The sequence below is a fragment of the Schistocerca americana genome, chromosome 2, assembly GCF_021461395.2.
Source record: "Schistocerca americana isolate TAMUIC-IGC-003095 chromosome 2, iqSchAmer2.1, whole genome shotgun sequence".
Taxonomy (NCBI): domain Eukaryota; kingdom Metazoa; phylum Arthropoda; class Insecta; order Orthoptera; family Acrididae; genus Schistocerca; species Schistocerca americana.
The window spans coordinates 663,813,294-663,837,053 of record NC_060120.1 but is presented as its reverse complement, the minus strand read 5'-3'; positions in this window follow the sequence as shown (position 1 = coordinate 663,837,053).

The following is a 23,760-nucleotide window of genomic DNA, read 5'->3' as shown; positions in this document are numbered from 1 at the left end:
CATCTATATACATCATTAAGTTTTTACGTAACCGTCAGAGCGCTAATCTTACTCGCATTTGGTCTATATTACAGGAAATGTAATAAAGAATATTGTATAAAGTGAATAATAGAACTGGTGATATGATTAAGGTTCGATAGTGTAACTATAAATACTGATTTAAGAGACGATGTACAATAACTATTATTCGTGTTATTATGTAGCAGTAGCAACTGTGCCAGTACTGCAGGAGATACGAGCAACCGCTACTTTCATATTGCAGTAATGAAGAAGATCAATACACATAGATGGTGAGTTTTAGTACCAGTTGGTATGCAGAAAGCAAAATAAGCAGGTGAAGAAAAGAGCAGTTTAGTAATTAAAGAACAGACCGCCAGTTATAGAGTGTAGTAGTACAGTAATTCTACTGTAGCATCACACGTTAAAGACATGGGACATACTTTGAAAATATAGAGAAACCTAGCATCCTCCAAAAGATCGAAAAATTGGAGATTTTTTCGTAATACAAGAGAAGAAGAGAGTATTATCCATGAAATATGAGTATCTCCATTCGCCACATGCTCTGCGACTCATATCAGTAGTACTATGTACGTACTTTTTATCCCTTAGATTTTTAAGTTGGGTTTCGCTTGTTTTTACGTAAGTCGACTTCTCCTCCTTTCCCGAACATGTGTCCTTGTTTCATTACGTATCTGAAAGTATTAACTGTTGGAAGGATAACAGGTAATATTGAAAACTTTAACTAAGCATTTTTCTCATTTCTATTGTAAATTTTACTTTCGCATAAATTACTAATTGTTTGCTTTTCCATATTTAATCCTTTTGATTCAGCAGCCTGTCTTCTGCGAAAGTTTTGCCGTGTACTGCATAGTTAGTTATGTTTTACTTTTGCTTCGTATATTTTTAATATGTATGCATCTAACGCCTGAAAATAAGTAGAACTTTCTTTAAACTCATCACTGTATAACGAAATGAAATCCAACTGTTGTATATTGGACCTCATTGTAATCTAGTTTAAATATAGGAGACGTACATTGTTATCGTAGAGTTTCTAGTTGAGATTTCATTCCAGGTTTTTTTTCCCAGATGGATTTTGCATAGTGATTAAAATACTTCTGGGTATTACGCCGCGTCATTGCTAAAAACTAACAACAATAATAAACTAAAACCGACGTTTCGGCAGAACTGCAACGGCCTTCCTCGGGGCAAGACTGGTTTTGCATGAGAGAGGTGCTTCTATTTATTACAGACTATCGATGTTTAACGTCACTGTTGTAACACTTTTAATTGACCCTCTTATATGATTGGCTAGTCATGACGTGAGCGAAGATGGAACGAAAGAGGCTATTCGTGAATGTCCATGTCTTCAACGATTGGTAGCTGTCCGCCATTCAGCGTTCGGCTTCTGGTCGGCAAGTGTTCCTACTGGTGTGCGTGGAAGTGGGCTGACAGTTGTTCTACAGCTCTTTGTGCAGATACGTCCGTGACCCGTGTAGCTTCTGTCCTGCGACCGATCGCGGCCCGTTGAACTGGGATGGCTGGCAGCCAGGACGCCGGGAGTTTGTAGCCATCTTCTCTGCTGATGGTGTCAGGCTGCTTAATAATTTCGATCGCCTCCCGTATTTTGCGTTCTCGCATCCACGATTCTTTCGCCAGTACTCGGGCTTCCTGGAATCTGATAGGTTGTCCGCAGTCACGGTGGTGTTCCGCTATCACCGATTTATTATGTTGTTGTAATCGTACATAGCGTTCGTGTTCTGCTACTCGTGAGCTGACAGGTCTACCTGTTTCTCCTATGTAGGCAGCTCCGCATTCGCACCGTAGTTCTTAAACACCTGCAGTGTTAAGATTGTTGACTACATCCTTGATGGAACCTATCATTTTGTGGATCCTGTGGCTGCTTCGAAAAATCGGTTTGAAACCTCGTCGGCGGAGGACGTTGCCTAGTCGTTCGCTGACACCTTTTACATGTGGTAAGTGAACCAGTGGAAACTTCTCTTCTTTGCCTTCTTTTCGTGTTCTGTTCGCTTTGGTTTTAGCTACCTTTCTTATGATGTTGTCTTCATAGCCGTTGGCACGAAACGTGTGTTGTAGCTCCTTTAATTCTTCTTTTGTGTATCGCTTATCCGGTGGGCTCGGACAGTTAACGTGAACAGAATACTTTTGAGCTGGGTGGTGGTGGCTCTCCGCGTGCAGGTACCGATTAGTGTGCGTTGGTTTCCGGTACACGTTGTGTCTCAGTTTATCTTCGGCAGCTCTGTATACTTCCACATCCAGAAATGACGAGGTACCATCGTGTTCAGTTTCATGTGTGAACTTTATATTTTTGTGCAGGCAATTTAAGTGTTGGAGGAAGTTTCCCAAATCCGCTTCATCGTGAGGCCAGATAACGAATGTGTCGTCCACATATCGTAGCCAACAACTGAGACGTAACGGAGCAGAAGCTAGGGACGTTTGCTCAAAGGCTTGCATGAAGATGTCCGCAGCTACAGGGGAGAGCGGGGAACCCATTGCCACTCCATCTAACTGATCGTAATATTTTCACCGCCAGGTTAAGTACGTAGATGAAAGGCATAAGCGCACCAGATAGCAGATATTTGGTGGTATATTTCTTAACAGGAAAACATTCGGAAACAAATCCTACAGCCAATAATAGCTAGAATTGAGAATTAAAAGAGATTATTTATATGCAGGAAGAAAGAAAGCATTTGCTCTGCATCATATCCGTTACTGAGTTTCTTAGATTATGGAATATCTTCCAAAACGCTTACACAGATTTTCCAAGAAGAAACGACAAATGACGCAGAGACATGTAAAGATGTACAACAATGAGTAGCTAGCTATACAGTCGCAAGTTTTAACGTTCTATACGTCGCAGTCTCGTGAGAAAATTCTTAGCGCAACAACACAAGACTATTTTCCATTAAGCTCTCTTCAGACGACGCAACAAGACAACCCTAAGCTCATTACCGATTCACAAAGCGCTAAACGTCTTTCCTTTAGAGTTAAGTGGCCGTGTGAGCACTAGGAGAGTGCAGATAGCGTGGTTCGAGGCTATCCGCGCCTTACCAAACGTAGTCGTGCGGCTGCGCACGGTTTTTGAATGCCCTGGTAAGTGAGCACGCATGCACGCGTGTGCATCGCTGGCGCCAGTTTTTGCTCCAGCCTCAGGCTACCAGGCAACAGACCAACAGTCTGCCTGCTCCGCCTGGCACGCCATTTGTCAGCTTGTTTACCTGCGCATTCACTGGCACCGCGCCAAATACTCCTCAGTGCAGGCTGCACACGTTTGTAGGTGAATTTTAAATGGTAAGCTACTTTCAGCACACATGGGGGAACCTCTTCGCCGTACCTTTATGTTAGTGTACTGGCAGCATTATGGCGGAGCGTTGCATATAGATGATAAATAGTCACAAAAGTTTAACTGTCAACTCGAAACTCTTACGCTGTAACCATGAAACTTCGTATTATTTCATCTCTACGTATTCACCCTTCGGTTCACCCCCTTTTTTTTACGGTGTATACGTGGGGCAAAATATGATAGCCCAAAGTAAGAGCATGCGTGTATCATGTGCAGAATGAGCTGAGACACTGCCGTGGAGCAAAAGCAAACCCCCGGACAGCTTCTAGGGGCGCTTTGTCTTGACAGTCATCCATAAGCTCTTCAGGATATTTGAGCACCTCGGCTGTAAACAATGGTAACCGAGCTTTTGGTTGTTTGGAGAAATCTTGCAGCAGAGTTTCAATAAAGTCTCATGGAGAAAATATTGCATCTACATCCAATGCCATTTTTTTATCTAGATACGTCACTGTTCTCGCGTATACCTACCGTAAAAAAAATTTTAAAATGGGACATTCAACCCGATAGTCTATTCTTACAAATTTCTCAATGTAGATTCAACATTGCGTACTTGCAAATCGAATGCACTTAACATAAGCTACAATTGACTTACCTTTGTTTACTTGCTGGGTGACTTAACGAAACATTAGTGCGGAACCTACGCAAAACATAAATTCGGAAGTTTGTTTTACGGATAATACTTTCTGCCCGTAAAATCCTTCTAGGTACGCATTTTGCGTATCATAGCAATTCAGCTGTCGGGAATTCTTGAATATGTGTTGCTTATATGCTCGAAGCTCATTTTGAGCATTTACACTGATAGCCAATATGTTTTCATGTAACAACAGGCTTCTATATTGCTTTCATTCATTTCTCTTTTTCTTCATTTGTTCCTGGATATCTCTCATTTTACGCTCTTCCGATATCTCTGCTTGCTCCGCCGATCATTTGGATCAGTTGTATCTGTTTGCAGACTATCGGGGTCTGGTGCATCATCCGAAGGATGCATTACTGCCAAATTCCTCTGAACCTATAAAGATTCAGAGCTATTAGGTTAAGATCCTCCACATATCACAGAATAACTTCATGCACAAAAATAAAATACATCTGTCGATAGTTTGTAGCATGTACACGTCAACATCCTCATAAATACGTCAAATACATGTAACACAGGCCTTACAGGATATATAAACGCAGTAATAATCTGGGTAAGCGGGTAAACACATAATTGACTTTTGTTTCTATGCGTTTCTGAGGTAAGGATACAGTTGCAGATATTGCTTTGTAAGAAAACAAAACAAACAGCTTACTACAGCATTTCAATAAAATGATTGCGCTTAACACGCCGGCCATCGCACTGTCACTTAAAGGTACTATGGTAAGACACGCGCATAAACAGTGTTTAATTGTTTAGCGAAATAAGCACATTTACCCAAGTAGTAACATCTTTTGATGCACATTTTCGTTCATCAACACATGCAGGAACTTTGTGAGAGTCATATGTGTCCACATCAGCCTCCGATTCGTACAGTTCGTTCCTGGAAAGCATTTTCTTGGCACGACCACCGCAAACGTTACCTCTGTTTAGACGTACACATCCTGCCAGTCAGTTCCATAATCACTTGCACCAACGCAGTGTAGATTCCTGGAACACTTTCATTCGGTGGTCGCCCACATCAATTACCTTCTATCCATCTGCTGAGTGTTGTCTAGCCTGGATGACAGCATGATGACTTACGGTTGAATGCCTCCTGAAGTCTTCCTTAGCCTTCCAGGATAATGTCCAAGATGTGTCATGTCGATTCGCTTCTTAGTGCTGCCTTGTGATTCAACATCCTTAATACCTGACGTCCGTTACCCGCCGTGTCTTTATAGAGCGCGCAGTCGCACAGTGCGTGTTCTGGTGTGCCTATACTGCGGCAGGTGAAACTATCATTCATCTGTCTTGTGATTCTGAATAGGTAAGCAGCATACGGGCCATGGCCAGTGAGGTAATGTGCCAATCCATTCTACGGATTAAGAAATCTCACTTTTAATCTTTCCCTGCTGTTTGGGAGAAATGCGTATGTTCTCCTCCCTGTGCCTGAAGTGTCCCATTCAATCTGTCACAGTTGTAATATATGATCTCTTATTGCCTTTTTCGAATTGGCATCAGTTCCAAACACCCTTCGTACTTCCGTTTGATTGCCTTTCTTTAACCAGTAAAAGCGTCCCCTTTCGCTAATTTCCAAGTCCAGTGGCATTCCTAGAATTACTGACAAAGCTTCGTTCAGGGTAGTGCAGTACGTGCCCGTGAATCTTAGTATCACTCCTCGTTGAAGTGGCTTCACTAACTGAAAACTATGAGCATAAACGCTCGCACCATATCCTACGAGTGATGCTAAAATAGATTACTGGTACACCCTGTTTTGCATCCAAAAATTCTGGACCACACACTGCGGACAGCCTTTTGTTATTGTCTTCGTTACTTTCTTTCGTGTGCATGTTAAACGAACATGCCACCCGTGGAAACAATCTCTCAGGCAGCTACAGCTTTGAACATGGCTGCCTTTCAGCAACCGTACATAAGTCACAACAGAGAAATAACACAACCAACCGGTTGAAATAAATTGTTTAGTATACTGACCATCAGTCTGATGTACTTCCTTGTAAGGGATGCGTATCAAAGAATGGTTCAAATGGCTATAAGCACGCCGGTAGTTGTGGCTGAGCAGTTCTAGGCGCTTCAGTCCGGAACTGCGCTGCTGCTACGGTCGCAGATTCGAATCCTGCCACGAGTATGGATGTGTGTGATGTCCTTAGGCTAGTTGGAGGACTGATGACCTCAGATGTTAAGTCCCATAGTACTTAGAGCCATTTGAACCCTTTGACCTGTAAGCACTATGGTCATCAGTCCCCTAGACGTAGAACTATGTAAAACTAACTAAGGACATCACACACATTCATGCCCGAGGCAGGATTCGAACCTGCTACCGTAGCAGCCGCGTGGTTCCTGACTGAAGCGTCTAGAACCGCTCGACCACAGCGGCCGGCTATGAAAGAATGGGATGCTTTAAATTTTTAATTTTGACTTGAGCATGTCTGGTTTAAGCTTTGACTATTGTCTTCTTGCAATGTAACTTTACGATTTTTAGAATTTCAGTCTGATGAACACATCCTTAGAGGTGACGAAACCTAGATCAATATCAATGTAAAAAAAAAAAAAAAAAACTGTTTGCAACCGGTTGCCGTGTTATTTCTCTTTCGAGTTTCAGGCAGTTGAACAGCGCTTCTGGACACTCCAAATCTCTAAGGCTATAAAAATAATACGGTCACCATAGGTTACCGAAAGTACCAGAAATACCACTCATCATCGCTAGAGCGTACGTACAATGAGTATCTGTCGCTAGCGAAATCGCCATATTCATTGCGTCTTCAGTAGACTTGCCTCTTCTAAACCCATACTGGTGACGGCTCATCAAATGTTGTGGTCTATGATCTTGTAATCTTTTGCATAATAGTTTTTTAAATATCTCGCGAAGAACTTCCACGTCAGGAAGTAGTGTTTCCATTAGCAGGACAGCTGACTGTTACCGACTTTCTGATACCGGCCCAGCATTCCTTTTGAGCGTGGATGAGACGGCTGATGATTGTATTTTCTCGCAGACTGTTTTATATAGTACACCGTAGGGGGCGGTTACTAAGTTAGCCTCCACGATTTGCTTACACCGTTCCACTCTTGTGATCCATAACTCTTAGTTAAAACTTTTTTTTTTAACATACATGTATCTATGCAACCTTCGAACGCTTTCTTCTTGGGTCATGCTGCTCTGGTATAGTTTCCTGACTCTTCTTATTTCACATCTTAACTTCTACAGTTCAAGATGCAGGATACTCCTTTAGAATGATCTTTGCTGTCAGATATCAATGTCCCCTTGCTCTATGTATCCCCACTGTCAGCTCTTGTGCTTTAACATGTACTGCCACCCAGCGATGAACTTCCTGGACACTGAAACACCCTTCATAGTTCTCCCCATTTAGTGTCCTTGATGTTGTATTTGGACCTTACGCACACGTTCTCTTTAGCGTCTTGGATTTCTCTTCCAGTGATAGTATAGTTTACGATATTGTAGTCACTGGATGTTATTCCACTCTCAACCTTCCAACCTTTCACAAGACATGCCGCTGCTGTATTTGCTACAGCGATGTCCTCCCTTCGTAGGTTGGTGGATTGTGAGGCGCACTTAATACCTGTGGGTTGAGTTGCATAATGGCTTCTTCTAGTTGTCTTCCACGATCGTGAGCCAGGCGGCTATGTCACAACATTGACTTCGAAGTTGCATCAACGGAGTACACAAGAGGCTTAGTTCAACCTAGGTGGCTAATATCCTTCAGTCTTAGCAGATACTCGTCGAAATCACAAAAGTGAAAATATATGGTAAACAGTATGAAACTCTCCCTTCCGGTTAACATTTCCACACAGATAATGTGCTCTGAACAGTACTGTGATGTTTTTGTATCTGTTATGGCCTTGTTAAATAGTATTATTGCTGCCATAGGGCGTCGTCCTTTTGTGACTGTCTGGTCAGTTATAGGCATTTTTTTTTTTTTTGGTCATCAGTCTACTGACTGGTTTGATGCGGCCCGCCACGAATTTCTTTGCTGTGCTAACCTCTTCATCTCAGAATAGCACTGGCAACCTACGTCCTCAATTATTTGCTTGACGTATTCCAATCTCTGTCTTCCTCTACAGTTTTTGCCCTCTACAGCTCCCTCTAGTACCATGGAAGTCGTTCCCTCATGTCTTAGCAGATGTCCTATCATCCTGTCCCTTCTCCTTATCAGTGTTTTCCACATATTCCTTTCCTCTCTGATTCTGCGTAGAACCTCCTCATTCCTTACCTTATCAGTCCACCTAATTTTCAACATTCGTCTATAGCACCACATCTCAAATGCTTCGATTCTCTTCTGTTCCGATTTTCCCACAATCCATCTTTCGCTACCATACAATGCTGTACTCCAGACGTACATCCTCAGAAATTTCTTCCTCAAATTAAGGCCGGTATTTGATATTAATAGACTTCTCTTGGCCAGAAATGCCTTTTTTGCCATAGCGAGTCTGCTTTTGATGTCCTCCTTGCTCCGTCCGTCATTGGTTATTTTACTGCCCAGGTAGCAGAATTCCTTAACTTCATTGACTTCGTGACCATCAATCCTGATGTTAAGTTTCTCGCTGTTCTCATTTCTACTACTTCTCATTACCTTCGTCTTTCTCCGATTTACTCTCAAACCATACTGTGTACTCATTGGACTGTTCATTCGGTTCAGCAGATCATTTAATTATTCTTCACTTTCACTCAGGATAGCAATGTCATCAGCGAATCGTATCATTGATATCCTTTCACCTTGTCTTGCGTGTTTTTGGTACTTGCATTGTTTAATTCATAAATTTCGGGCGTATTATAGTATTTGAGAGTTGTAGCATAGCGTTTTAGTACCTGAATAGTGTAAATTCGCATAGTCGTTTGTCTACTGTTTTTGTTTTGAACGGCCAGTGTCGGTTGGTCACAGTCAGTGTGCTCCCTGCCGCCGTTGGATAAGCAGCTGAGCAGCAAGTCGAATACTCCTAGCTCACTCATTTGTTACATAGTTTAATTCTTAATTTCTTTGCGTGTTTTTGGTACTTGCATTGTTTAATTCATAAATTTCGGGCGTATTATAGTATTTGAGAGTTGTAGCATCGCGTTTTAGTACCTGAATAGTGTAATTTCGCTTAGTCTCCTTCCGCCGCCGAGCAGTGTCAGCAGTGCGCAAGTAGCAGCATTACTGCATTTACTAGGCAATCTTGTATTTTAATAACCGTTTAAATTTTGTCGATTTGTTTGCGCTCTCTGTAGATTAGTTCAGACGTTCTTTGCAAAACAGTTTTTAGCATGGATAGGGACTGCAACTGCTGTGTTCGGATGCAGGCTGAGTTGGCATCCCTTCGCTCCCAGCTTCAGGCAGTGTTGGCTTCGGTCACACAGCTTGAGGCTGTTGCCAATGGGCATCACTGTGGGGGTCCGGATGGGGGTTTGTCGGGGACGGCCAGCTCGTCCCACGCATCCCCTGATCGGACTACGACTGTGGTTGCCCGGGATACTGCCCGCATTGAGGCTGATCCCTCACCTGTGGTAGAGTGGGAGGTCGTTTCAAGGTGTGGCAGGGGGCGAAAGACATTCCGGAGGGCTGAACGGAAAGCCTCTCCAGTTTGTCTGACGAACCGGTTTCAGGCTCTGTCTCAGGCTGATACTGATCTTCGGCCTGACATGGCTGCTTGTCCTGTTCCAGAGGTTGCCCCTCAGTCTGCAAGATCCGGGCAGTTGCAGAGGGTGGGCTTACTGGTAGTTGGGAGCTCCAACGTCAGGCGCGTAATGGGGCCCCTTAGGGAAATGGCAGCAAGAGAGGGGAAGAAAACCAATGTGCACTCCGTGTGCATACCGGGGGGAGTCATTCCAGATGTGGAAAGGGTCCTTCCGGATGCCATGAAGGGTACAGGGTGCACCCATCTGCAGGTGGTCGCTCATGTCGGCACCAATGATGTGTGTCGCTATGGATCGGAGGAAATCCTCTCTGGCTTCCGGCGGCTATCTGATTTGGTGAAGACTGCCAGTCTCGCTAGCGGGATGAAAGCAGAGCTCACCATCTGCAGCATCGTCGACAGGACTGACTGCTGACCTTTGGTACAGAGCCGAGTGGAGGGTCTGAATCAGAGGCTGAGACGGTTCTGCGACCGTGTGGGCTGCAGATTCCTCGACTTGCGCCATAGGGTGGTGGGGTTTCGGGTTCCGCTGGATAGGTCAGGAGTCCACTACACGCAACATGCGGCTACACGGGTAGCAGGGGTTGTGTGGCGTGGGCTGGGCGGTTTTTTAGGTTAGATGGCCTTGGGCAAGTACAGAAAGGGCAACAGCCTCAACGGGTGCGGGGCAAAGTCAGGACATGCGGGGACCAAGCAGCAATCGGTATTGTAATTGTCAACTGTCGAAGCTGCGTTGGTAAAGTACCGGAACTTCAAGCGCTGATAGAAAGCACCGAAGCTGAAATCGATATAGGTACAGAAAGCTGGCTTAAGCCAGAGATAAATTCTGCCGAAATTTTTACAAAGGTACAGACGGTGTTTAGAAAGGATAGATTGCATGCAACCGGTGGTGGAGTGTTCGTCGCTGTTAGTAGTAGTTTATCCTGTAGTGAAGTAGAAGTGGATAGTTCCTGTGAATTATTATGGGTGGAGGTTACACTAAACAACCGAACTAGGTTAATAATTGGCTCCTTTTACCGACCTCCCGACTCAGCAGCATTAGTGGCAGAACAACTGAGAGAAAATTTGGAATACATTTCACATAAATTTTCTCAGCATGTTATAGTCTTAGGTGGAGATTTCAATTTACCAGATATAGACTGGGACACTCAGATGTTTAGGACGGGTGGTAGGGACAGAGCATCGAGTTACATTATACTGAGTGCACTATCCGAAAATTACCTCGAGCAATTAAACAGAGAACCGACTCGTGGAGATAACATCTTGGACATACTGATAACAAACAGACCCGAACTTTTCGACTCTGTATGTACAGAACAGGGAATCAGTGATCATAAGGCTGTTGCAGCATCCCTGAATATGGAAGTTAATAGGAATATAAAAAAAGGGAGGAAGGTTTATCTGTTTAGCAAGAGTAATAGAAGACAGATTTCAGACTACCTAACAGATCAAAACGAAAATTTCTGTTCCGACACTGAAAATGTTGAGTGTTTATGGAAAAAGTTCAAGGCAATCGTAAAATGCGTTTTAGACAGGTACGTGCCGAGTAAAACTGTGAGGGACGGGAAAAACCCACCGTGGTACAACAACAAAGTTAGGAAACTACTGCGAAAGCAAAGAGAGCTCCACTCCAAGTTTAAACGCAGCCAAAACCTCTCAGACAAACAGAAGCTAAACGATGTCAAAGTTAGCGTAAGAAGGGCTATGCGTGAAGCGTTCATTGAATTCGAAAGTGAAATTCTATGTACCGACTTGACAGAAAATCCAAGGAAGTTCTGGTCTTACGTTAAATCAGTAAGTGGCTCGAAACAGCATATCCAGACACTACGGGATGATGATGGCATTGAAACAGAGGATGACACGCGTAAAGCTGAAATACTAAACACCTTTTTCCAAAGCTGTTTCACAGAGGAAGACCGCACTGCAGTTCCTTCTCTAAATCCTCGCACAAACGAAAAAATGGCTGACATCGAAATAAGTGTCCAAGGAATAGAAAAGCAACTGGAATCACTCAATAGAGGAAAGTCCACTGGACCTGACGGGATACCAATTCGACTCTACACAGAGTACGCGAAAGAACTTGCCCCCCTTCTAACAGCCGTGTAACGCAAGTCTCTAGAGGAACGGAGGGTTCCAAATGATTGGAAAAGAGCACAGATAGTCCCAGTCTTCAAGAAGGGTCGTCGAGCAGATGCGCAAAACTATAGACCTATATCTCTTACGTCGATCTGTTGTAGAATTTTAGAACATGTTTTTTGCTCGCGTATCATGTCATTTCTGGAAACCCAGAATCTACTATGTAGGAATCAACATGGGTTCCGGAAACAGCGATCGTGTGAGACCCAACTCGCCCTATTTGTTCATGAGACCCAGAAATTATTAGATACAGGCCCCCAGGTAAAACAGCGATCGTGTGAGACCCAACTCGCCTTATTTGTTCATGAGACCCAGAAATTATTAGATACAGGCTCCCAGGTAGATGCTATTTTTCTTGACTTCCGGAAGGCGTTCGATACAGTTCCGCACTGTCGCCTGATAAACAAAGTAAGAGCCTACGGAATATCAGACCAGCTGTGTGGCTGGATTGAAGAGTTTTTAGCAAACAGAACACAGCATGTTGTTATCAATGGAGAGACGTCTACAGACATTAAAGTAACCTCTGGCGTGCCACAGGGGAGTGTTATGGGACCATTGCTTTTCACAATATATATAAATGACCTGGTAGATAGTGTCGGAAGTTCCATGCGGCTTTTCGCGGATGATGCTGTAGTATACAGAGAAGTTGCAGCATTAGAAAATTGTAGCGAAATGCAGGAAGATATGCAGCGGATAGGCACTTGGTGCAGGGAGTGGCAACTGACCCTTAACATAGATAAATGTAATGTATTGCGAATACATAGAAAGAAGGATCCTTTATTGTATGGTTATGTGATAGCGGAACAAACACTGGTAGCAGTTACTTCTGTAAAATATCTGGGACTATGCGTGCGGAACGATTTGAAGTGGAATGATCATATAAAATTAATTGTTGATAAGGCGGGTACCAGGTTGAGATTCATTGGGAGAGTGCTTAGAAAATGTAGTCCATCAACAAAGGAGGTGGCTTACAAAACACTCGTTCGACCTGTACTTGAGTATTGCTCATCAGTGTGGGATCCGTACCAGATCGGTCTGACGGAGGAGATAGAGAAGATCCAAAGAAGAGAGGCGCGTTTCGTCACAGGGTTATTTGGTAATCGTGATAGCGTTACGGAGACGTTTAATAAACTCAAGTGGCAGACTCTGCAAGAGAGGCGCTCTGCATCGCGGTGTAGCTTGCTCGCCAGGTTTCGAGAGGGTGCGTTTCTGGATGAGGTATCGAATATATTGCTTCCCCTTACTTATACCTCCCGAGGAGATCACGAATGTAAAATTAGAGAGATTAGAGCGCGCACGGAGGCTTTCAGACAGTCGTTCTTCCCGCGAACCATACGCGACTGGAACAGGAAAGCGAGGTAATGACAGTGGCACGTAAAGTGCCCTCCGCCACACACCGTTGGGTGGCTTGCGGAGTATCAATGTAGATGTAGATGTAGATGTAGATGTATTTTAATTCCACTCCTGAACCTTTCTTTTATTTCCATCATTGCTTCCTCGATGTACAGATTGAAGAGTAGGGGCGAAAGGCTACAGCCTTGTCTTACATTCTTCTTAATACGAGCACTTCTTTCTAGATCGTTCACTCTTATTATTCCCTCTTGGATGTTGTACATATTGTATATGAGCCGTCTCTCCCTATAGCTTACCCCTACTTTTTCAGAATCTCGAACAGCTTGCACCATTTAATATTGTCGAACGCTTTTACCAGGTCGACAAATCCTATGTAAGTGTCTTGATTTTTCTTTAGTCTTGATTCCATTATTAGCCGTAACGTCAGAATTGCCTCTCTCGTCCATTTACTTTTCCTAAAGCCAAACTGATCGTCACCTAGCGCATTCTCAATTTTCTTTTCCATTCTTCTGTGTATTATTCTTGTAAGCAACTTCGATGCATGAGCTGTTAAGCTGATTGTGCGATAATTCTCGCACTTGTCAGCTCTTGCCGTCTTCGGAATTGTGTGGATGATGCTTTTCCGAAAGTCAGATGGTATATCGCCAGACTCATATATTCTACACACCAACGTGAATAGTCGTTTTGTTGCCACTTCCCCCAATGATTTTAGAACTTCTGATGGAATGTTATCTATCCCTTCTGCCTTATTTGACCGTAAGTCCATCAAATCTCTTTTAAATTCCGATTCTAATACTGGATCCCCTATCTCTTCTAAATCGACTCCTGTTTCTTCTTCTGTCATATCAGACAAATCTTCACCCTCATAGAGGCTTTCAATGTATTCTTTCCACCTATGTGCTCTCTCCTCTGCATTTAACAGTGGAATTCCCGTTGCACTCTTAATGTTACCACCGTTGCTTTTAATGCCACCCAAGGTTATTTTGACTTTCCTGTATGCTGAGTCTGTCCTTCCGACAATCATATCTTTTTCGATGTCTTCACATTTTTCCTGCAGCCATTTCGTCTTAGCTTCCCTGCACCTCCTATTTATTTCATTTCTCGGCGACTTGTATTTCTGTATTCCTGATTCTCCCGGAACATGTTTGTACTTCCTCCTTTCGTCAATCAACTGAAGTATTTCTTCTGTTACCCATGGTTTCTTCGCAGCTACCTTCTTTGTACCTATGTTTTCCTTCCCAACTTCTGTGATGGCCCTTTTTAGAGATGTCCATTCCTCTTCAACTGTACTGCCTACTGCGATATTCCATGATGTAATCTAATTGAAATCTTCTCGTATCTCCCGGCCTTTTCCAAGTATACCTCCTCCTCTTGTGATTCCTGAACAGGGTATTCGCTGTTACTAGCTGAAACTTGTTACAGAACTCAATTAGTCTTTCTCCTCTTTCATTCCTTGTCCCAAGCCCATATTGTCCTGTAACTTCTACTACTTCTTCCCCTACAATTCCATTCCAGTCTCCCATGACTATTAGATTTTCGTCCCCCTTTACATACTGCATTACCCTTTCAATATCCTCATACACTTTCTCTATCTGTTCATCTTCAGCTTGCGACGTCGGCATGTATACCTGAACTATCGTTGTCGGTGTTGGTCTGCTGTCGATTCGGATTAGAACAACCCGGTCACTGAACTGTTCACAGTAACACACCCTCTGCCCTACCATCCTATTCGTAACGAATCCTACACCTGTTATACCATTTTCTGCTGCTGTTGATATTACCCGATACTCATCTGACCAGATTCCTTGTCTTCCTTCCACTTTACTTCACTGACCCCTACTATATCTAGATTGAGCCTTTGCATTTCCCTTTTCAGATTTTCTAGTTTCCCTACCACGTTCAAGCTTCTGACATTCCACGCCCCGACTCGTAGAACGTTATCCTTTCGTAGGTTATTCAATATTTTTCTCATGGTAACCTCCCCCTTGGCAGTCCCCTCCCGGAGATCCGAATGGGGGACTATTCCGGAATCCTTTGCCAATGGAGAGATCATCGTGACACTTCTTCAATTACAGGCCACATGTCCTGTGGATACACGTTACGTGTCTTTAATGCAGTGGTTTCCATTGCCTTCTGCATCCTCATGTCGTTGATCATTGTTGATTCTTCCGCCTTTGGGGGCAATTTACCACCCCTAGGACAAGAGAGTGCCCTGAACCTCTATCCGCTCCTCCGCCCACTTTGACAAGGCCGTTGGCAGAATGAGGCTGACTTCTTATGCCGGAAGTCTTCGGCCGCCAATGCTGATTATTTGTCAAAATTTAGGCAGTGGCGGGGATCGAACCCGGGGCCGAAGACACTACCCCTAGACCACGGGTGCATACTAAGGACATATTGTGCCTTCGTATACGGTTCTTGGAGGCACAATACATCTATCTGCAACTCTTACGCCACTGTTTACAGCCTCATTCAATACGCTGACACTTCCCACGGTATAAAGTTGTCCTACCTTTATCTCCATTGTGGATTCTGGGTACATATTCTACAGTCTTGCCCTACTCGCCTATAATCCCGTTCTATGAGACCATGCGTTATCGCAAAGTACTTGTACAACGTTTATAAGAAGAATGAGTCATTTCTTCTGTCAGAAACTTCTCCAGTTTTTCCACACCTGTAGGCTGATTGTTCACTCTGAAATGGATTCTACCGGATGACCAAAAAGTCAGTATAAATCTGAAAACTGAATAAATCACGGAATAATGTAGATAGAGAGGTACAAATTGACACACATGCTTGGAACGACATGGGGTTTTATTAGAACCAAAAAATACAAACGTTCAAAAAATGTCCGACCGATGGCGCTTCGTCTGATCAGAATAGCAATAATTAGCATAACAAAGTAAGGCAAAGCAAAGATGATGTTCTTTACAGGAAATGCTCAATATGTCCACTATCATTCCTCAACAATAGCTGTAGTCGAGCAATAATGTTGTGAACAGCACTGTAAAGCATGTCCGGAGTTATGGTGAGGCATTGTCTTCGGATGTTGTCTTTCAGCATCCCTAGAGATGTCGGTCGATCACGAATCACTTGCGTAAAACGACGCGCGGAAGAGATCTTTCACGCGTCTAGCAATATGGGGTGGAGCGCCATCCTGCAAAAACATCGTACTTTCCAGCAAGTGTTTATCAGCCAGGCTGGGATGATGCGATTCTGTAACATATCGGCGTACCTCTCACCCGTCACGGTAGCAGTTTTGCTGTCCAGCGCCATCTGTCGGACATTTTGTGAACTTTCTTTTTTGTTCTAATAAAATCCCATGTCACTCCAAGCATGTGTGTCAATTTTTACCTCTCTATCTACATCATTCCGCGATTTGTTAAGTTTTCAAATTTATACTGACTTTTTGATCACCCTGTATATACGAAATCAGTACAGGACAAGTAATATACACTCCTTCTGGATGCTTATATCTTACTAGATGTCTTCGATGTAGTAAGCGTCATTGGCTCTTCCAGTTGTATAACGTTCTGTATGCTTTCATAAATCTGTCGGGGATGTGTTCCGGCCTGTGTTTCATTGTTTACTTCTTTGTAGCAGGTGTCCGTTTCGTGCACGAACTGGATCTGAGTATGATAGTGTTTTTGTTGGAGAGTGTCGCTTACTATTTAAAGTTTAGGTCTTCAATTGAGTGGTATGCTCTTGTACGAATGTGCCCCTACGAGCACAATTTGTTAGTGGCAGACTGTGGCAGTCCCAAGAACACTCGCTCGGAACTGCGCTGCTCGTTGACGGCGGGTCTTCGCCTTCCTCGGCTGTTAATTCACATGTTTATACTGACTACTTTCCTACTTCTCGAGATCGTAGTGCCACAGTCAACACTAGGCTGGCCTTACACGGTTGCAACATTTCCGCTGCTGCCTCGTTGCGGCACGCTTTCGGAACTGGAGTGGGCAGTCAGGAAACCCCGCGCGGAACGCTTTTTCATGATTATGTCGTGCAGATCTCGAAACTGATATTTGCTTTTTACACTACTACCTCGACTGTAATACGCCGGACTGCGAACAACAGGAACTCCTCTAACAACAGCCTATTTCCCTATATCAAAAATATAGCTCGGATTTTTGTTACCTGAATTATTAAAACATTCAAACATCATTTTCGGTCAATATTCGCACAAAATATCTGTTACCTTTATTAAATTAAAGCTTAAAAATCACTAAATTTCACTTTTTGGTCACGTGATCGAAAACACGCTGTTACTGTCTGAAGCTCTGGTGACGTTACACGCTAGGAATAAGGTGAAGCTATAAGTGTATTATAGGAGTGGTCGGCGAAGTTACTAGTGTTTCTCCGTACTTTTACGGAAAACAGTTTAGTTATTTAGTGATGGAAAACGCGTTTACAACTTTTACGTAACAACGGACAGGGATTTACGGTCTTTTCCTTCTTAAAAAACAAACCCGGACTTTTATGTTCCGGAAATAAACGTGAAAATTGCATTGCATGGAGACTGGGACCCAAGCACTGTGACGCAGCAATACGTCGCAGAAATGTCTTAAAACTGAGGGGATCTGGAAGTGGATTATTTCCACGGGAACTTGTGAAAGCCTGCACAATGAAAAGCCTGTTTCATTCAGAAGATAATTCTCCGTGTTAATTGCTGTGTTTCTTGTTAGAACTACTACTTTTTTTTCTTGGTACCGCTGTTCAGATTTTGAGAGAGCGTAATAACAGTCATGGGCACCTCCAGAGCATCACCGTGCTTGCCTTCAACGGTTTTATACATTCCTTCAGGTCATTAATTTAAACCATCGGAAAATGTATGCAAAATATGCAGTCGACGCAGCAGAACCTTACAGTATCTGTTGTTTTACTGCATACTTAACTGCTGTTGCAACACTATTATTTTAAAACCGCTTAAGCAAGACCAACTTTCCACTTATCGTAATGCCCTGGTTTTATAACATTTCCTCGTCGATTCCAAGCAACAACCAGTTTTTCTCCTTGTCAAAATCATATAGCCTTACAACATGCCCAATGGAAACAGGTGAAAGTGGCAAATTGTCTTAAGCAACTTGTTTGAGAAGAATAATGGGCCGGAAATTATTAAATGGTTTCTGAGATTCTTCAGAATAAGAGCTATTTCAGGCATGAAATACAATTTCTTAACACCGTCTTTGTGACTGACCTCGAACTGATCAAGGCTAAAATGAAGCTAGTAAATGAAATTAGATGTGGAAATGTTTTATATAATGTATTATAATATAGGCTTTAAAGCTCTTACATAACTGTATTACGAATAAAATAAACTTCAGTAGACAGTAGCATCAAGCGAAGAGAACAGGAAGGAAAAAGAAGAGCAAGGAAGAAACTTGTTCCGAATCACTATCGATCTTGCGAAAATTGTATAAGAAGTGCAGCACGCTACCTATCACGCTACTATCGTTAACGCCAGAATGATCCTCACAGAAATATACACACATAGTCAAAAAAAGGTTCAAATGGCTCTAAGCGCTATGGGACTTAACATCTGAGGTCATCAGTGCTCTAGACTTCGAACTGTTTAATCCCAACTAACCTCAGAACATCACACACATCCATGCCAGGGGCAGGATTCGAACCTGCGACCGTAGCAGCATCGCGGTTCCGCACTGAAGCGCCCTTAACCGCTCGGTCACAACGGCTGGCACACACAGTGACCATTACCTCACTTGGATCTCTACGAGTGAGTTGCAACCATATTTTAAGCACCTTCTCAAGAGAAATACGGGCCCCACAACGAAACTGTGACATCACACTAGTTGCCTAGTCCGCCATACTTCACGAACGCTCGGCTTCGTGCAGCCCCCACGGGAAATCAGTATGTCAATGAGAATGTACCCACTAAAGGTCTCAACTTTGTCCGGTGCTATCGAGAGCATGCATCCATTTTAACGTGCAGTTAAGAATTATTAAACTCGTCTGAAATAGTTACTCGCTCCCCGCTGGAGGCAGCTGATAGCAGTCTGAAGACCTGCCGCGTGTCGTACTTTGAACTGTGACGTATATGCCGCGACCTGCCTTTTTTGTGAGCCTCCTCGCCTGATAGCGAATGACCTCATTGTCACAGTCAAATACCTTATTCCTGATCCTCCACAGGCAGACCGTCCAGCGTCATTGAGGCTTGACCACGCTGGGAGCGTCTGTGGCGCCTAGTCATTGGGTCATTGATGATTCATTCAACTCGGCGTGGACTGTTGTAGCATTGGTCCCCGTCATATGCAGAAACCGAACTATCGCGCAATATTAGGCTTTACTTGTTTTTGCCAGTATTTTGATCTTCCACTGGCGTGCTACAGTCCTGTGGCGAGGAGACTTCAAAAGTGTTTGTTCAAATGGCTCTGAGCACTATCGGACTCACGTCATCAGTCCACTAGAACTTAGAACTACTTAAACCTAAGTACACTAAGGACATCACACACATCCATGCCCGAGGCAGGATTCGAACCTGCGACCGTAGCGGTCGCGCTGTTCCAGACTGAAGCGGCGAGAACAGCTCGGCCACACCGGCCGGCTTCAAAAGTGTTTCAATAGCTTAGGAAAGTACCTAAAACAAGCATAAAATTATGCAAATTTATTTTTTCTAGGTGATAATTAAAACTATATACTGTACGTTGTATACAGTTGATGGGATGTTGTCAGGCAGAGAGTGTTAAATTCAGACAAAATGATGAGTCACCGGTGGAGCAGAGGGAAATGATGACTCTAAAACGGTATAGGGATGTGGTGATCGGGGAATAGTAAACTACCGGGCAAAAGCATATTAGACCACTTGGTGACATTATCTTAAATAGGAGCTAATGCAAGATAATTCAGCTGTGCCAAGAAAGGACAATACAAAACATTTAAAGCAGACCAAAGCAGATTAGACCACACAGCAAAATTATTTTACAAACACAAGTGATGCATGATAGTTCAGAGGTGCCAGTAAGTTACATCACCAAACAACATTAGAATGCATCCAACATGGATTACGCGTCTTATCAAAATTCTTTTGAAAACTCCAGTGATGCAAAATAATTTCAGAGGCGCCATTAAGTAACAATCTCAAGTAATTGTTTAACTGTCCCCAAAACGGATTAGACCACCAATAAAATTTATTTTAATAACACAAGTGATGCAAATAACTTAAGAGTCGCCAGTTACAAGACCCAGAATTATTTAAATGCGCTCTAAAAGGAGACTCAGACCACTTACTAGAAATTATTTTGTAATACCAGTAATGCTAAGTAGTTTAAATCGCAACCCATGTTTTACCGAGTAAAATTTGTTCAGAAGCCGGTATTTACAATCAACATCTAAACACAGAGGCCGACCCGACCAATTTACATGGATATAAATACAATTGGTTTTAGAGCTCTAAAATAGTAAGGTAATAAAGTTAACATGCATAGAACAGCAACTTAAATAAAGAAATATAATCTAAAACAAGGTACCAATTCTGCCCCGCTTTCCATTTACAGTTTAATTTATTAAATAGACCGAGTGCCAGGAAAAAGGGGTTAAGCCCGAAAACAGCTCAGTATAAGGTGGCACCCATACAGTGCTTAGTTACAGTTCCCTGAAACACACAAGGCACACACGAGCTACCATTAGCACTCCCTCTTGGAAAATTTAAACAATGAACGCTTAAATGCTGAACCTGCCGAACTCCAGCGAGGACAGTCAACACTGAATTTCATCAGTAAGTTCATTCACTCTGTTCCTCCAATAAGATGAAATATAGCAGATGGGCGCTCACAAACAAATTGCGTTATATGATGGTACAGCGTGTTACTTGAACACCCTTGTCCACTTGAGGCAATATTCTGTCTTCGATGGTGTTGGTTTGTAGGTTTCTCTACTTTTGATAATATTTCGTATCTTAGTCTCGTGCTCTCTACGGGGAAAAGCCAACGAGGTAACTTGGTGGTAAGACGTGGGCTCACATTTTTCTTATGACCATCCAGGTTCATTTTTCCTTTAAACAAGACACGGACGATTTAATTCCCTACTCCGAGATTGTGCCTCATCTACAATAACATGGCTATAGGTGGAATTTTAAACCCTGAATTTCATACTTTCCTTTCAACAGGACCTATGCAATGAAAATACTAAATTGTTGTATGGAATCACTGTTTCCTTGATTAGGTTTTATTTATTAGGATACCACGATCAATTGATTTCCAGTGTTCTTTCCGATAAAAGAAGTCCTCCATCCACCTTCGCAATCAACTTAACGTATTTATGCTATTTGATATAGCATTTCAGCATCGTAGCTATGTATTTAGTCGAAGTGACAGGCTCTGGAACTTTACCATCAATGTCATAGCCGGCTTCTATCGAATTTCTTATCCTACTTACAAGAATTTCCAGTCTACCTTTAATCTAATCTTCACCTCTCAAAGACGTGGGTAGTCGCTACAAGCGTTGTTCAGATTGCACATTAAACTGTAGATTCTTTTTATTGCCCTTTGGATAACTGGGAAAGGCTAAGGACGTGCAAGTCGGCAATGTGGGGTCCAATCTAAATACTTGCTCTCAGCCATTGAGCCACACGCCGTTATTAAGTTCCATTTCCCCAAATTTAAAACTAACTGCCACTCACTGCACTAGATGACTACGACCACTGACAACTGGTGACAGCGTTCGGATTTTCCATCTACATATAGATACATACTCTACTGGCTATCGCATGATACATGGCGGAGGGTACCTTGTATCACTGCTGCTCGTTCCCTCTTCTCTTTTACTCGCAAATGGAGCGATGGGGAAGTGACTACTTATACACCTCCGTATGAGCCCTGATTTTTCTTATCTTCTCTTCTCGGGCCTCACACGAGATGTTTGTCGGTGGCAGTAGGTTTTTCTGTAGTCTCTCGCCGGTTCTCTAAATTTCCTCGATCTCGATAGTGTTCAGCGAAAAGAACGCCATCTTCGTTCCAAAGATTCCCGATTTGAATATATTTTCAGGAGGTAATGCCCCACAGCTAGTAAGTATTTGAAAAATATCATATTATCACCTTGAGCTGCAGATAAAATTGTTCACTTACACTTCCAGTTTCGGTGGCTGACCATCATGAGTTTCATAAAAATAATTACGGCGCCATGTTAGGTGAAATATAAAATTATTAACGTCAGATGATAAAACTATGAATTAGTCGCTGTTATACAGATGACATCGTCAGTCTATAAAACCTGGACCAGCTAGTGTACTCATTTATGTTTAACAGTAATCGGTATTAACACTCACAGCACATAGACCCCGTAGAGTCAGTTTTTATAGATGTGTGTGTGTGTGTGTGTGTGTGTGTGTGTGTGTGTGTGTGTGTGTAAAATCGTAATTTATGTTACGATATGGTAACAGTTACATTAATGATTTCATATTTCACCATACATGATGCTGTAAATACTTACATGAACCTGATAATGGTCAGTCGACTGATACTGTTTGTGTAAATAAAGAACTGTATCAGCAGCTCAAAGTGGTAACACGACAGTTGTCAAATCAGCATTTGAGTTTGTGGAGTATTTCCGTAATACTCGTTGATTGATCGAACCTAACGACAATGAATACTGCAGCAAGCCTTTGAATGCCTTCGCAGCCTTCCTTTAATTCGAGACGGTGGTGATACCAAGCACTCGAGCATTACTGAAGGAGGGCTCGCGTAAGTCACCTGTAAGCTGTGTTGTTTGTAGATGAGCTACACATTTCTAGAGTTTTCTCAATAAGCCGAGGTCGACCATTCACCTTCCCCACAATCGATATTACGTGATCGTTAAGCTTCGTGTCGCTTTGCATCGAAAAACCTAGATATTTAATATACGTGACTGTGTCAAGCAGTGCGTCACTTAACTATGTATTACAAAGGTACAGAACCGATGAAGCGTAATTACGTATAAACGACGTAATCGCTAGTGAGTAACCTGACAGTGCTGCTAACATTGACCGCAGTATCCAAGGACAAGGTGCTGGCGTGTAAAACTGAGCATACGTTACATAGATCCACAGACCCGCCGACAGTCTGGAGTTTAATAGTACCGTAGTGGCCAGTGGGCGGTGACTTGTGTAAGGGTGTGGGAGTCGGGCATGGCGGCGTGCGCCCCTGGGGAGCGACGGCGGCCCCAAAATTCGATAATGCGCCGCGACGCCGAGGCGTCCCCGCCACGCCCCCGCCGCTTCCACCTTCGCTCGACGCTGGACGCCGCCAGGGCGTCGCCGCCGTCCTTCCCACGGCGCTTACGTGGCAGTCACCGTGGCAGTCGCAGACGAGAGACTGCCGCGTCCCGTCACGCGGCAAGCGTTGCTAACAGCTGCCAGAGCACAGCCACGACGACGGGGTGGGGGGTGACGCGTCTCTGTTCGTGCATTGTCCCCCCCACCCCCCCCCCCCCCCCCATCCTCCGCCGGATCCGTTGCTTGGTACTGATATCTGTCTACGTGGTCTTTAAGGCTGAGCGACGGACACACTATACTGATTGACACAAAACTATGGTGGTGAGTGACATCGCTCCTACGTACTGCATTGCAAGTCAGTGATAATTTCAAGTGCATTTAGTACGATTCCAGTTTCCCTCAATGATAGTCTCAGGTACCACTCAGCAGTAGTTCGAACTGAAGCACTTTTGC